This window comes from Bradysia coprophila, assembly GCF_014529535.1.
Source record: "Bradysia coprophila strain Holo2 chromosome IV unlocalized genomic scaffold, BU_Bcop_v1 contig_144, whole genome shotgun sequence".
Classification (NCBI taxonomy): Eukaryota; Metazoa; Arthropoda; class Insecta; order Diptera; family Sciaridae; genus Bradysia; species Bradysia coprophila.
The window spans coordinates 1,874,832-1,892,254 of record NW_023503373.1 but is presented as its reverse complement, the minus strand read 5'-3'; the positions used below and the strand labels follow the sequence as shown (position 1 = coordinate 1,892,254).

The 17,423-nt window shown below is 33.8% G+C and overlaps 1 protein-coding gene across 3 annotated transcripts in view; it reads right to left on the bottom strand.

Annotated features, from left to right (window-relative positions):
• The window catches only part of LOC119071184 (ecdysone receptor), a 106,575-nt gene that overhangs the window by 27,525 nt on the left and 61,627 nt on the right, over positions 1-17,423 (bottom strand). The window contains exon 1 of one of the 3 annotated variants that reach the window (XM_037175957.1): positions 2,703-3,212. The exons of the other annotated variants lie outside the window; for them this stretch is intronic. The gene's annotated coding sequence lies outside the window, so the exon portion shown is untranslated. Of the gene's footprint in view, positions 1-2,702; positions 3,213-17,423 lie in introns of those variants that run through there. 3 annotated transcript variants of the gene reach the window in all.

Genomic DNA, 17,423 nt, shown 5'->3' with positions numbered 1-17,423 from the left:
TCTTGCGTGCACTATACAACGCACCGTTTAGATATGAAATAGATTAGTATATACTTTACACCGAAAGAAGAAAAAACTTTTTCAACATTTTAACCGAACTACCTAACTCTTGAAATCGAAACATAAGGAAAACGTTTTTTGTTGTAAATTTTTGAATTAAAAATACAAACAACATGACGATGATGATGGAACAGGTAAGTTAGTTATACATCTCTACTCTCTGTATGTAGCTGAAGCCGGTGTTAAGGTAAGAAAAGAAAAAATTATGTGGTTTGATGTTTATACCTCTTATACAATTTTCAATAATATGCCCATATAACTTTAACTTATATATAATATACGGAACAGATTTGGATGTAATGAGTATATAGTTTTAGTGTGTTATTGTGACGTGAATCGGATTCATTTGTTGAGTGTGGTGGTGAAATGGTAGAATATACGTATAGTGGTCAGTTTATCCAACAGTTGAACGACCACTGACTACATTATTTATATTTGTACACACGGCAAATATTTAGACTTTATTATTGAAGTTGTTATGTAGACATATTATGATATTAATATCGAATAAATTCAGAAGACACTGGTTTCTGTATTGTGGCGAATTGTTTTTTTTTTTAAATGATGATGTTATTGTGTGACAAATAAGATCCGCAGCTTCTTACCAATTTTCAATCTTAAAAGCGAATTAATGAGCTACAGCAGATTTCAAGCTCGTCAAGAACATGATGGCTAATTTCACGAAAAATTGAAATGAATTTTAAATGCCTAATTATTCATGAATATCAGTCATATATAAACCGCAAAAATGTTCAATGCTATCATAATAAATGAGCAAAGTTTTCAATGTTTGATAAATATTATGAAATGTGAGACAGAGGGACTCAGACTGAGACGACATAAGTAAAGCATAGTAACAAAATAAACAACAATGTTGTTTTATTATTCACAATTGTTATTTATGGGAAGTATGAGTAGGTTGATGTGCTAAATGGCTTCTTCATAATAATCATAACAAAAGTAGACGATAAAGGCGGCTCGATTATTGTAAGTAATTCTCTTCTTCTTTTTTTCGCGTATATACACGCGTAAAATCCATAGCAATATGTATTGTGGGGGTGGTGGTGTTCAACATCCGAAATAGGTATTTATGTAATTTTTTGTTGTTCGAGCAAAAATTTTCTTTGGATTCTTCAATATTCTTCATTCAAAAAAATATTATAAATGGATAGGACATGGTGGGCTTTCAGACCAAAAAAAAAACATTTTATTTATCATGTTTTTCGGTTTGACATTGACACGATGTTTTGGATTATGTGTGATGAGACGGAAAATGAAGTGAGTTGTTATCAATGTTTGACTATTATATTCTTATGAACAGTAAAGGTTTGAGACTATTTTTTTTTAAATATTTGGGATGCTGAAGGTTTTCTTGATGATGATATCATTATCATACAAGAAGATGTTTGAAGATGTTTGAAGATGCGTCGTTGATTTGTCCTCGTTTATATGATTATTAGTGTAATGACATTTTTAGCATGATCAAGATCAAAATTGTAAGAAATCTTAAATGGATGTGCCGATAAAAAACAATTTTGTTTGAGACGTATCCAACTAGTTTCGTCAATAACTTATAAGTTGTACCCCGCTGTTTTGACTAATTTTATTAAAAAACAAATTTACTGTTCCACACATTAAAATTTCAACCGGAACCAGAATACGGACAGTAATACCGAACGAAGTTCCCTTGTCAAATATTCATTGGATGTACACATTGTTGTACACATTGTCAATAAATAGGGTTTTAAACCATCAATGTATCATACCTATACATCCCAACACATCTAAATTTATACTCACGCATTGCTTATGTATATTGAATGAAAAAAAAAACGAATTTATTATTCAAATTGACCAATCTATTTAAACTTGTCAATTATTGATAATTTTCATATTGATTTCATGGTTGTGTTGTGTATGTATTACACATTGGCCTAGGTACTGCAAGGTTTAACGACTTCTCCAGAGCAAAACAGAAACCGAATGAAAAAAAATATCTACAAAATTAAATTCATAAATTTATTTGTGTTTTTCCTTTGCAGAATAGTTCATTGAAACTGCACTCATTTCATATTGATTAATTTTAATTCTAATTATTTTTTATACGTGATGACGTATGTCTATATATTAATGAAAAATGGCATAGTCATACACGTACATTTCATAATTGAGCGTAAGGTGAGAAATACGAATAGAAAAAAAATGGAAGCCATAATAATGATTGCACATATATGTCTCACTGTTGAAAAAGGTTAGTTGTTTTCCAACGAATGTGTATAATATATGAAAGATAAAAACGAAATCTTTTCTATAAAAAAACGTGTGTAAACAACAAAAAATTCTAAAGATAAAATCTTCTTTTTTTGTATTTTTCAAATACCACAAAGTAAATTTATATTCTCCGTGTTTTAAAAAAATGAAAAATGGTTTTGATAAAGATGCATTAAATTTTCATAATAAAAAGTTAACGCCAGCAACAACAACAAAATTAAAAAAGATTTTTCCCCAAAAGTCGTCGAAAAAACCACATTTTTTTACACAGCGCACTCATATAAATGAAACATCACTCGATTTATTATAGGTAATCCTTATCCTTTTACGACATTTCAGGTTATTTATTTAAATTATATCCCCACACTTACAGCTCGTTCCCATACACAAAAATGTGGGTCCTATTACTAAATGCATAAAATCCGAATCTGTTTACGATTGATGTAACTGTTATTTTTCATCCGAACACGTATGAGTACACAGTGTGTAGCACAGCTGACAGTTTTCTTTTGTAAACAAACGAAAAAAAAAACTACACTCAGTAGGGATACATCATCCCTTTTTCACTCAAACTCCATTCACATAAATGCAATGTCTTGTTCAATGTCTCTTTTTTTTCAATTAAATTACCTTCAAAGTCTCTTCACAAAATTTAAAAATAAAATGGAAATCGTTTCCTTCAACTGTACCGAGACAGATTTGACGGTGATAATGCAAGATAAACAATAATAGTAAAAAAAATATTCACAAAAAATTATTTTTCTCAATGGAAAAGTTTCACATATAAATGAAAAGTGATTTTAATGTGATTGAAGCCGGTTGCGACTATAATAAACAGGCGGTCGTTTCAAGAACCACTTCCAACGATTGACAAACATATACTAAACCAAGCATCCGATATATACCATACCAAAGCCAATGCGCAGAAGTTCAATACATTCTTTGCTGGTGTTTGATAGTCGGTCGGACTATGGATGCCGTGTGTATGTACACACAAATATAAAAACTGAACTATTCTATTGACGATGTACATTCTGGTTGTTTTTGTATACATTTTTTTTATTATTATTATTATGACATGCATTGTGTGTACGAACGTGAATGTATTTTTGTGCGTAACATGTGTGTGAGTGTGTTGTTTGATATGCATTTGTATATAAATTTATAAGATATATACTCCGGTATTATATTATGGTTAAGATATTAGAGAACTTAAGAATGCAATGTCTCGAAAGCAATTCAATTCAGTTTCAGTTTTCTATTTTCTTAAGTCGTTCGTAGACCGGTTGAATAATGGAGAGTGTTCTTCTGAAATTATTATATTATTGACATGAATATAGGTGTTTCACTGAAGAAAAAGCGAACCTTGAACTGAATTTAGGCATTCATATCGAAATTACGTAACATATTAAGTCTCGTCATTTGTTAGTCGGACAGAATTTGTTGTATTTCGAAAATCTATTACCTACACACAATTATGTTCATGTAGAACTTTCAGATAAACTCAAAATAATTAAAAGCTAAAATCAGTACGTCTGAAATGAACGATCTCTTTGAAACCTTTTATATTGCATTGGACAACGCTATCGACTTTGATTCATTTTATAGGTATATAATGCAACACCGAATCTGCGAGGGACCCCTTTCTTATAATTGAGTTTTGCTGTAAATTGTTATCTATTTGATGTTTATGAAGATAATTCTCGGAATTGAGTTAACGATATCCTTGGGAAAGTTGTAAGGCTATTTTGGCCGAAAACATAGATTCACGCCAGTAACGTGACACTGCGTTTGGTGTAGAAACCACAAGATAAATAATCAGTAATATCAAATTTAGCGATGCATTGATAAGATAATGTAGGTTCCAAATATCCAAAAAATGAATTGTACAAAATCAGACCATTTTTTTTTATTCGCCAACGAACATGCTAACATTGCAATTTTGATTGTGTTGGTTTACACTTAAAAATACGAAAAAATGAAATTAAGTTATCAGAAAATATTTTGGGTAGGTGCTATTGGCAGGCGCCTGCCAATAGTGAAAATATTATTAAAGAGGCTATTGGCAGGCGCCTGCCAATAGCGCAAATATTATTAAAGAGGCTATTGGCAGGCGCCTGCCAATAGCGCAAATATTATTAAAAACACTATTGGCAGACGCCTGCCAATAGCGCAAATATTATTAAACAGGCTATTGGCAGGCGCCTGCCAATAGCGCAAATATTATTAAAAACACTATTGACAGGCGCCTGCCAATAGCGCAAATATTATTAAAGAGGCTATTGGCAGGCGCCTGCACATAGTCCAGCATATTAAAATACACTATTAGCAGGCGCAGAGGTGTCGCATGTCGAGAATATTAGATTAGTTGGCGCCGCGCCAACTAATCTAATATTCTCGACATGCGACACCTCTGCGCCTGCTAATAGTGTATTTTAATATGCTGGACTTAAATTTAAGACAAAATATTTAGTAATATTTCTCAGTAATAGAAAGTTTGTGAAATTCTCAGCAAAAAAAAGTTTTATACTAGATTAACGAAGATGACAGTAAAACTTGAATGCTACAGACGCTGTGATCAATTCAGAGATGGCATAACTTGTCCTTTCGAAACCCTGTATTTATCTGGCAGTACTTTTTTCCGTGTCGCTTTTTCCCGTTATTTGTCGTTTCGGTCAGTTTTTCAGCTAAGTGTTATTGAGAAATTTTTAAAGTATTCGGGAAACAAAATGAATGGTCTCGCTGTTGGCACAGAATTTGACGACTGGCAGAGCTTGCTGATGACAAAGAAGCTTTATGAAGAAGCTAGCAAGACCATACTTACAGTGAGTACATCACACAAATTGAAAACGACCGATGCTGTGTCGAAAGTGTGTATTTACGACCGGGTGGAATTCGGTTGTAAAGCTGGTGCTGAACGAAAAACCCGAAGCACAGGATTGCGAGAATCGTCTACGTACAAGATGGGTTGTACTGTCAAGGTATAATAAGCCTAATAATTGTTTCTCATTAACAACAATAAAGTAAATCAAAATGTAGGTTAGAGTGACATTCAACGGAACAAAACTCGTTGTTAAAGAGGCAAATTTGGTCCATACCAATCATTTGCTCAATCAACAAGTATACGATCACTATCCTGAGAATGTTCGTCTCAACGAAGATGAGATGGCATTAGCTGAGAAGATGGTGAAAGTTGATGGGAATAAGAAGAAAGTGAAAATGTTTCTCCAAAACGAAAGAGGCGCTAACGGCAAGCCGGTTCTACTGAAGAGCATACATAATATTCAGACCAAAAGAAATTCGCTTTTACACGCAGGACCAGGGTCTGTACTCGAAAAGCTGTACGACGGCCTCACATCAATTCCAAACGCAAGAGTTCGTTTTATTTCGGATTCAAATGGTGAATTTGTTGGTAAGTGGAAGCTACACTTTATGTGCGTGTGAAATGTGAACTTAAAAAACAATTTTGTAAATCTTTAGGAATTTTCTACCAAGATGAAAGAATGGCCAAAGTATTCGAAAAGTTTCCAGAAGTCGTTCTCTATGACGCCACTCATAAGCTAAACAATCATCAGTTGCCGCTGTTTTTACAGTTATGTATCGATGGGAACGGCGAAACTGAAATTGCGAGTCTCTACATCTGTCGGAGTGAATCGCGGGAAGGTATTGGAGCCATGATAGACGTATTCAAAGAGTTTAATGCAAACGCTCACCTCACCAAAATCTTTATTGGCGACAAGGACTTTGCTGACCGGTCCATTTATACCGAAAAATATCCCGACGCTGTCTTGCAGATATGCTTGTACCATGTGCTGTTGGTGTTCCACAGAGAAATCACGACAAACAAAAGAGACATAACACCGGATCAGAGATTACACGTATTGGAGATTTTGCAGCAGATCGTTTACTCCCAAACAAGTGAACAATACGATGCACTGTATAAGCAATTATGCGAGTTGACTTTGAAAGAAGTCACTAGATACTACAATGAGAACTGGCATCCGATAAGGGATGAGTGGACGTTACATGGACGCAACAAATTCGCAAATTTTCTTACGAGCACCAACAACCGCACAGAACGAGTAAATCGAACATTAAAACAAATCGGCAGCAGATACTCTAATCTGTTAGTTTTCTTCGAGAACATCAGTACATCAGTTGCCGTAATGTCATCAGAAAAAGATATTAAGGCTGTTCGATCGACAATGCGGTTGAACAGAAAACGTTTCGATGATCCTGCATTACAACGGTGGGTGTACAATGCATATACCTGAAATGGAGTTCTAGAATAATTTGTGTCTTGATTTAGGTACCATGAGTTCCTGACACCGTTCGTGTTTAAGAAAGTGGAAGAACAATTCGAGCTTTCACACACTGTACGGATAGACTTACAACAAATAACCGAAACCACGTTCGAGACACAGAATGGCTTTGTTGTGAATAAGGAATCGTGTACCTGTACTTTCTTCTCGGCGATGCGGGTACCATGCAGGCATATTTTCAGATTGCTGCAAATGCAAGGTTGCGACTTATTTGAGCCGACATTGTGTCTGGAACGGTGGACAAAGGCTTACTACAACGCATCACATCCTTCCTTAAATGATGTCGAGCAACGAACGCTACCACAACCAGTTTCATTGCAACGGATTCGCGTACCAGACGAAATTTCGAAATATAAAAAAGCTGCCAATTTAACCAAAGACATCAACAACATCGCTGCCAGTATGTCGACAAGCGAATACGAATATTTCGTTGGAAAAGTAAAAGATCTAAGGAATGAAATGATTAACTCCCGACAAACAATGCCGAATCAGTCTGGCGATCAGCAAAATCAACAGATGTTCCAACCAGCTGGAAATCCAATCACACAAGTGCAAATTGGTCCGGTTCAAAGTACTCTTGTTGCCAGCCAGCAATCAGGGCATTCATCGCGAAATCCGCCACCAGTGGTCAATCAACAGACGTTCCAGCCAGCTGGAAATCCAATCACACAAGTGCAAATTGGTCCGGTTCAAAGTACTCTTGTTGCCAGCCAGCAATCAGGGCATTCATCGCGAAATCCGCCACCGGTGGTCAATCAACAGACGTTCCAGCCAGCTGGAAATCCAATCACACAAGTGCAAATTGGTCCGGTTCAAAGTACTCTTGTTGCCAGCCAGCAATCAGGGCATTCATCGCAAAATCCGCCACCAGTGGTCAATCAACAGACGTTCCAGCCAGCTGGAAATCCAATCACACAAGTGCAAATTGGTCCGGTTCAAAGTACTCTTGTTGCCAGCCAGCAATCAGGGCATTCATCGCGAAATCCGCCACCGGTGGTCAATCAACAGACGTTCCAGCCAGCTGGAAATCCAATCACACAAGTGCAAATTGGTCCGGTTCAAAGTACTCTTGTTGCCAGCCAACAATCAGGGCATTCAATGCAAAATCCGCTACCAACGTACCATCCAGCTGGAAATCCGAACGCAGTAGTGCAAATTGGTCCCGTTCAAAGCAGTTCTGTTGTCAGCCAACAATCTGGGTTTTTATCGCAAAATCCGACAGTGGCGATCAGCCAACAAGTGTCTCAAGCGAAGAATGAAACAATGGTTCAGTCGCAGAGTAATTCGTCTGTACGTATCGCTATCGCCGCAATCAAATTACCAACCAAAATCGGTTCCATTGGTCGACCGAAAGGATCCGGGCAAACCGTTATTGGCACGAAGAAGAAGCCCATTGTTGATTTGAAGAGAAAATCAACTGTAAACGTGGACAACGTTCCAGCAAAAAAGAAATTTATTGATTTGAGCGTGTCGGAGCAATCGATCAAAATTGTTCAGTGGTTGACCAACAAACCCGCATCGGAAATCGAACGAAGAAAGGTCACATATAGTGACCTCATTCAAGACAGCAATGTTTTCAATCGGTTACGAAACGATGGCGTAACTCTGAATGGTCTGAAGAATTTCGTCGATAAAAAATGTTTCCAATATTTGACGGACGAAATGAAGCGTTTGAAAAATTTAATTTGGGGCTGCTCAAAATGCAAAAGAAATTTGACTGGCGATCAAATTATGTGTGCGGGATGCCTTGACTGGTATCATTACAATTGCGGTAAGGGTTCGAATAGTGGTGGGGATGCATCATTCTTTTGTGAAGACTGCAATCGCACATAAAATAAAATTCTTTTTTCTTTTCTTTATTGATCGGAAGTCTCTCACGTACATAACACAGAAGCGATTGAATTGTATTTTTTTTTAAGCAAATATACGTGAAGTTAAAAATTTACTGTCGGTGTTGTTTATTACACTTAAAATGTACAAAAACGGAGGAAGAAATAGGGGAACCAATGTTTTTTCGAAGTAACGCCTGCCCAAGCGCCTGCCAATAGCGTAAATATTACAACAAGAACTATTGACAGCCCCCTGCCAATAGCCTTTTTAATAATATTTACGCTATTGGCAGGCGCCTGCCAATAGCCTTTTTAATAATATTTACGCTATTGGCAGGCGCCTGCCAATAGCCTTTTTAATAATATTTTCACTATTGGCAGGCGCCTGCGAATAGCCTCTTTAATAATATTTTCACTATTGGCAGGCGCCTGCAAATAGTCACTTCGAATATTTTGTTGGGTCAAGGGTAATCATGCGCAGAGCATTTTATCAGTAAAAATGCAAGTCGAAAGTGGCGATAACGGTTTTACGAACATAAACTGTAGGTTAATGAAATGTGTTTTGGTTGCGAATGCGTTATCGCTTGTATTTCAACAAAAATGCCATTTTGTTAAAAGTTTTTTTTGAAGACATTTATGAGTGTGCTCTCAGAGACTAATACCAGCATCGAAATTAATCTTTTAGAATCGAGTTTGGTATGAAATAGAAATGATTCTTCAATTTTCCACCAACACCATCGTGGTAATTGATTGAAAAAAATTATCGCTCATTAATCTTACATTTTTTATTTGTTCACTCTTTGGCACCGACAAAAAAATGGACGTCATGATAACTATTTATAAATTGGAATTTGTCAGAAAAACTACTGAAAAAAACTGAAAGTTCTTAAAATATTAAAAGAAATAATTCGAACCATATGGATTGAAATCATCAACCTTTAGAATACACAACGACAATTTCGAATACAACCAGGCAAAAAAGGACTCTTATTCTGTGCAGGAAAAATGAGACGCATTTATATTCATTCAAATGCAATGTTTAGAAGATTATAACAGATGAGATGTCTTGAAAAAACGAGGGTGAATTTGAATTAAATAGAAAAATAATTCCAACAACTCCATGTACGGTGCAAAAGAAAAAGATGTAGAATTTTCGGTCGGACAAAGAACGGCATGGCATTCAATTTACATCATATTTTCATCCATTAGTCATTTTCACACTTTAATTTAATTGAATGTACAAGGAAAGAAATACATTCTAATAAACATGTCGTGACTCGTGACTTAATATCTGAATGTAAGATTACCATCTGAAAACATTTCAATTGAGGGTTCCAAAATTGAATTCTTTCTTTTGTTGCCGAAATGTAGACCATCCGTTTAATTGGTTGTTCCGTTCACACAAACACCGAAATTATCGTGTCCGTGTGACATATAAACCCGATTTCGTTCAGCAACTGACCTCATAACCTGCTGCTTTTGACCCATATTTTCGATTCAGCGAATACATTGTTACAATTTTTTAAAGGAATAAAGCCAGGACACCGTCGTCATACTCAAGGTTATTCGTTAGTATTATTAAGACTTCGACATTTTCACCCTTTTCGATTATCACTCTATCAATTGTTGAGTCCGTGTATAATGTGAGTCATCTTTAGATCGTGTAATGTAATACCGAAATATGTTGAACCATTACAACAATACTCAAAGCATGTTCCATATTCACGACCCATCTGCTGTATGTTTTAACACTTAAGTAATTTTGTCAAATTGAATTTTTCGTCGTGACTTTTTCAATCTACAATAACAGAAAATGTAAGTTATAAAAGGCCCGTATTTTGGTTTTTATTTTTAGACCGAGGGTTGTTATACCGATGCCGGTTTTTATTATATGAAATATCATCATGGTATAGATGTAAACATGCGGTTGTAGAATAAATTTTCTGATATTATGTTTATTTCGAAACGTTTCTCCTCAGTCGTAAACAAAAACTTTGAAAGGCTTCTAATGAAACAGTAAAATTATTCTGTAGAAGTTCAGAGGACTAATTGCCTAACTGTGATTTCTTCTTTACCTGTCTGCTTCTCGTTGTGAGCTATTATGCACTAATAAGACTAACAATAAACTTTGCTAATTGTTGCATTCCAGTGCTATTTTTTGTGATCTATAACATTGATGAGTGCCTGACGATGAGTACTGTACATAAAAATGAGCTTTTTTAGCCGATAAATTAAGTACATCGTACTAATAAACCGAATTAACACAAATTTTGACGATGCTGGTGTTATGACTACCTAAACACGAGTTGATTGTCGGCAAAATGTTTTCGTCTAAACGTTTATGTGGGAAACGTAATTTTTAATATTCTTTCGTTAAACTTTTCTTTATTTATTTAACTGTAACGTCGAAACCTCACACAGAGACTGAACAAATCTTAAGTAATTTTATGATCGTCTAATGGATTTAACCATAAAATTTTGTACGTAAAGAGGGATGCAGAATATATATATAAATGAGTGTGTATGTGTGGACGGGAATGGATTAATTAAATTAAATTTGTTTGAAACGATAATCAGAGATGTAAGTTATAGACGTTTTTATTAACGTTAACGTTAACGATGCATTTTCGTCTAATTGCTTGCAGAAAATGTAAAGAATTGTCATCGTAAAATTATAGATAACGAAGTTGTTAAACTTTATAGAGAGTGATTAAACAAGTTGCAAAAGATGATGGTTGGATATTTTGGTAAATTAAAAGTTTTGATTTTTTTTGATAATTATCCTCGTCTTTCTAACAGACTATACTTCAAATTTCAATTAGAGGATACGTTTAGAAGTATAAGTAAATTAACAAAAAGTCAATAACTTTACGGATGAAGGAAACTTAAACCATTACGTGAATTAATTTCCAACAAATCTACAACGTCATCAACACACATAATTAAATATAAATAATAAAAAAAAACGAGCAATAAGATTTGAAATGTTATTGGCCTGTGCCAAAGAACTTATATTCAAAATATTAGATTCTCGTTTTTTTTTTTAAATATATTTTTGAACCCGCAAGCCAGCCGACCGTCACTTTCGTAGAATTTTCATGTAATTTCTGCCAAATTCATGACTAATGTAATATTGTGTATGGCACACACAATACGATATAGAAATGAATACATGTTTAAATTCCTAATAGCTCCAAATTTCAAGGTGGAAATGATAATAAAAATAATTTGAGTTGGATTTGCTTGTTTTTTTGGTAGTTTTTTTTTTGTCTTTTAAATGTGCTATGTGTAAAAAATGTGAATAAATTACAAACCTTTTTTACGATATAAAACATGGTATTGTATACGGTCATTTGGTTATATATTTGCGGAAATAATTCGTTTTCGCCTGTTTTTTTTAGGAAACGTTTGTGGTTTTAGTTCTATCACTTTCATGGCACATAGGGATACGGCAACGTGTGCTTATAGTTCTCTATAAATTGTGTTGCAATAATATTGGTTCTTCCCTTTTGAGAAGTGTTAGACATACATCGATAAAGATAAATGTTGTTTTTCAGATCCCAATGATCAAGAAGGTGACTTATGGTTATCTTCTTAGGTCTTGTTGATGCATAATTCAGAAAGTCTGATCAATATAATGTTCAACTACGATTCAACTACTGTTGAACTACGATTTTACTAATAATTTCAAATCTTGAATTAATCGACAAGATTTTTCTTGGCCGCAATGACATTTATCGTGATGGTCCGCGAGGAAATAAGTATATTCGATCAAAATACATCGAAAAATAATGAGATTCTGAGCGTGTAATATGAAACGATATGGTCACTTCTAAATTCAAGATTTATGCCTTACAATTGTGACCTTGGTTCGTTTGAAAACATCAAAAAATAATTGATGTAAGAGCGGTTTTTTTGTGGATATTCATTTAGATTCGATCACATACAACCAATACACAAAAAAAGCGAAAACTGACAGCGATTCTCAGACCGCCTGGCTAGATAATCTATCAACAATTCCTTCTTAACATACAGTGTTTAACGAAGCTCGTTGAATTTATTTCGTTTCAAATTTTTATTTTCCTTAATTTGATTGTAGCTTCGATTTTTGTAAAAAAAAATTATTGAAAATAATAAAAGTCAGCTCGATTCACCGACACAGCCTCGCTTCAATCTCCGCAGCAATATAATGTTTAATAAATACAATGTAAATTTAAAACAATAAAAAAAACAACAACTGGGAAGACCAACTCCGACAACACAGCGATAAATTAACGAACCATCTTTGATATAAAAATGGTATACACAACAAACGATAAAAGATTGTCTAATACATGCTTTTCGTCTTCTTTTTTTCTTACTTTTCAGCTCCAGAAATGGTATGCGCACATTGGAACAGGTAACAAGCCAAGGTTAAATAAGTCTATAGTTTTATTGTTAACATTATATTAGAAAATGGATGAGTAACTTTAATTTAAAAAAAAAGAAAAAAAAACTTTTTAACCATCATCCAATTTTCGGTTTTTTGTTCCATAACGAACAGCATTTCGGTTAGAAATTACTGGTTAGTTAGTATGAGTAAAATGTACAGAAAAAAAAACATTAATTCAAATCAAGCATTCATGTGGCAATTATCTACGCAACAAAATACACGAGTTCTCATATATATGGTTTTTAGTTTACAAAAATAAAAAAAAATATTCTCATGCACGGCCTGAGTCTCGGTCTATTGTTGTAAAAATAACAACAACAACGAAAATTGAACGCTTCTTAGTTTTCGAGCCCGATTCTAAATGAAGCTACAAATTAAAGAACCTCTGTGTGTATTGGCACATTATTTGAAACTGAAAATTTGTTGAAAAAAAATATGAAAGGAACCAACTAACTAAATTGAATCGAAAGTTACCATGCGTAGAACTGTTCGTCTACCACCAATTTCGGAATTTCAATTTGGGATCCACGTCTAACGTCCTCAATAAACAAATTTATTCCATGGCAGATGTAATTCGTATTCTACAATTCCTATCTTCAATGTCTTCGAAAGCAATGCAACATAATTTACATTCTATAACAATTTCATTTTTGTTTTTATGCCTTAAAAGGATTATAAAAACCTAGTACTCTGTTACGAATACACCGCAGGCAGGTGATTCTTGCATGAATCCTAAACATTTTTTTTATCTAAAAAGAATTAACATTTGCCTCTGCAGACATATAAATTTTATGTGAATTTTGGTTTTGTTGGGTTGCGTGAGACAAAGTCGAAAGGGTAAAAGAATTTCTGTTGGAAAAAGGAATGAGGTGTTTTAGAAGGTTTTTGTATTGCTATGTTAAAAGTTGCATTCTTTCAATGAAATGATCTATAAAAACATGACAAATCTCAAGACCATCAACTGAACTTATAAAATGTTTGGTTCTCATTGAACGATCTTAAGTGGATCGAATTCAATAGAACTCTTACATTATTATTACTCGCAAGTTTTACGTCAAATGTTAATGTCATCTCAATTACTAATTTTTTTCACATGGAATGCTATGAACGACCTTCTATGTGCATAGATACTTTTCCGTGTATGAAATCACAATCAGTAGTCAATTTGATACAGTAATTAAGAAATTCATTCCTCAGCAAGATTGCGTTATAGTAATTTATTAATTAATTCCATATATTTGCTGAGAAAATGATTATGATATGCAATGCACAAAGACACTATAAGGAGGGCTTCACTTTGCATATATGAATTTATGAAAATTAAAACGAGTTCGTCTACAATGTTGGCAGCAGCGTCATGACTTAGATCATTTTTCAGCGTACACTCTCGTCGCAATGCAAAATGCTAAGTATCACTAAAATAATAAAATCTTAAATGAAAATACGCAAGTAAGTAAGTGTATATATATTGCGATAGGTTGAGGATATGTGGGTGATGAGCAATGGATGATGTAGTTTCGAAAATGTTAAACTAAGGTCAAAGTCATCGATATCATTTAGTCATTTTTTTTTCTGTTCGTTGCAAAGCAAAAATGATTTCATGTTAGCTCTCTCAATAGAATTTTTGTATGGAAATTAAATGAGATTCTGTATTTTTCGCCAATAAGGAACAAGGAATGTCTTATTGTCTGGTCAAACTGAATTCATTATAATCACTTATGGTAATGTGGAATTACGATCTCTTGGAGAATCCATCAATCCAAATATACCTAATTCACTATGTGGCGTTGGTACGTTTATGATTTCGTTCCACATAATAGTAAGTCACATTGGATACTGCGAAAGTAATTCATTCGTCTTCGACTCGGATATACAAACTCTACACTTCACAAAAAGTCAGTTACCGAAGCTTGTGGCTCAAAAATACACTTATTGGCCTACAGCCCCATGCAAAAGTTGATTTCCACATAGGAAAAATAGATTAACCGAAAATAGCCCTCATTTAATGCATCATTTTCGCAGGGGTAAAACTGCTATGAAATGGTCAACTTTCGCATGGGACAGGTAGTAAAGTTACATTAACAATAAATCAACAACAAATCATTTGTATGAATGCAAAGGGGAGAACTTTGCAGTTAAACGAATGTGCGTAATACACAATGTGCGGGTTATTTTCATTCGTTAATTTGCTAATTTTTGTTACCACTCAAACATTATTTAAATTCTAAATTCTCAGCATTAATAAACATATGCACAGCTACAATTCCGGATCGTATATCGGTAGTGCTGAAATATATTTATATTGAAGGTTAGCTGCAGAGAACTGTCTTTTTCAGTTAATTTTTTTTTTTTCATATAAGGAATTGAGTGCGAGGTTATTAAAGCAGTGTTATCATGCATGATAGTACATGTGCTATTATATGCTAATTCTGTGTACTAATTAACATCATTCGAGTAGACGATTTATTCATCAAACGCTTGCAACACATGTCATGGCATCCAGACAGCAACTCCAGTTTTTAACACATTACTCGTATTACATTGTGGATTTATGAAATGTCATACAATTCTCATTCAAGCGAAAACATTATCCATGTGTCATACGCGAAATGTCAATTCTTAACATTTAAGCGTGAATTTAATAATACAATGTTGCTTTGAGAAGCTCACATTAAGATGGAGAAGTTAGTTGTAATGACAAGAAGGTAGAAATTGCAACGACATTTAAGAATGCTGGCACAACATGTGGCTTTCTGACCGTTTTTTTTGCCTATCGGAAACTTTCGCTGTCTTGTTAAGAATGAATTTTATTTACTTAATTGACACACGAGTTTTTGAACAGTGTTCTACGTGTATTGTGGTAGTATCTTTTGTAGCTATTCTTGCCGTTTTAGTATCGGATCTATCGGTCTTCATTTAATCTACATTTTTTCAAGAGATTGGGTTGAAATCTTTTACTTCATTATTTTGAACATTTTTTTTGCTAGATTAGTCAGAGCTTCCTGCAGTCGCTATCGATAACACATGACAGTTGTCCATAACAGATTTTAAACGGGTTTTATCTGGACGTTTTGGATTATCATATCAATTAGAACGTCAGGTCAGCATCAAAACTTTGAACACTATTTACCTCCTTCTCAGTTGAATATGTAAGAGCGACAAGGACGGAAATAGTGTTCAAAGTTTTGATACTTTTCAAAGTCAAAGCGACCTGGCTACAATTCATACATTCATTTATTTTAAAAAAATAAATGGATCATACAACGTGTGTTTCTTTCATGAAAATAATTTGATTGTCCTCTCAGTTGAAATCGACATGATGAGCCAAATCAAAAGGATTTTTTCTAAGTGTGTCATCTGTTATTGACGCCGATGAGTTAAAAATGCTGTGACGTCCAGCTAATGTGATCTTATATAGCAAAATGTATGTTAAACCGATTGAAGTAAAAGATTTAGTGTCAAGGTGGTATTTTAAACTAATGGAGTAACAGATGTGGTGCTCTTTCCTTATTATTAACCTAAGAATTTGTAATAATTGAGTGTTGTTATTGTTATGAATCATGAGAATCGGTGCGCATATTATTCTTAAAAGGTTCAATCGTTTAATTATTTTTTTATATTGAGAATGGTGATGGTCAAAGCCCATGAGATAATCTTTAAATCCGTGATTCGAATTTCACCATACTTGCAACAAGTTTTCTGCATTTCTTATGGTACCATCAACACAATCAAAATGGATTACTATTTAAAATGTCCGAATAAATTAAGTAAAAGATGAAGATTCCAAAATAAACGAACCTAAACGAATCCAAAATTCAAAATATAATAACAATTTACTTTCTCTACTCGACTTAACTAAAAGAGGAAACCAATTAAAATTTATTTTTTATTTCCAGATTTAACAGAGAGAATAAAAAAAAACTGGAAATAATAAAAATGCTTTTAAAGTTATTGACTTGATAAAACTTTTTAAATAATTTCTGGGGTTTTGTGTATGTTTTTTTTTGTGTGTTTGTTATTTACTTATATTTAATATCTTCATATTAATTCCACTTGATTGTAAAATAATATATGCAAATTCTGGTTTTTCAAGTTTTTAATGGTCTTGCCAAAATTGTATGAAATTAATTATTTTTTTTATCCTGAGCTTTCATTGTATTTGTTTACGACAATTATTTTGTTTCACGTATAATATGACTTTGGCGACTAAGAAAGGTAATAATAACAAATTTTGAGTCGGACGATATATTAATAAGAAAATAAATAGATGGTCGCGACTCGCGAGTAATAATGGACGGTCCAGTCCATATCTGTTGTATGCGTATAATTTATTGGAGAAATAAAAAAAAAGTTGTAACTAAGATGTGCTGAACGAGTCACGTTTTTATTATAACTACACCGTCGTTAAAAACGGATAATATTTCTGAAAGAAATTACTCAGCACTTCAAGTTTTTTGTTTGAAGAAACGTATTTTATACCTGCAATACAGATTTGGTACATTTTACTCA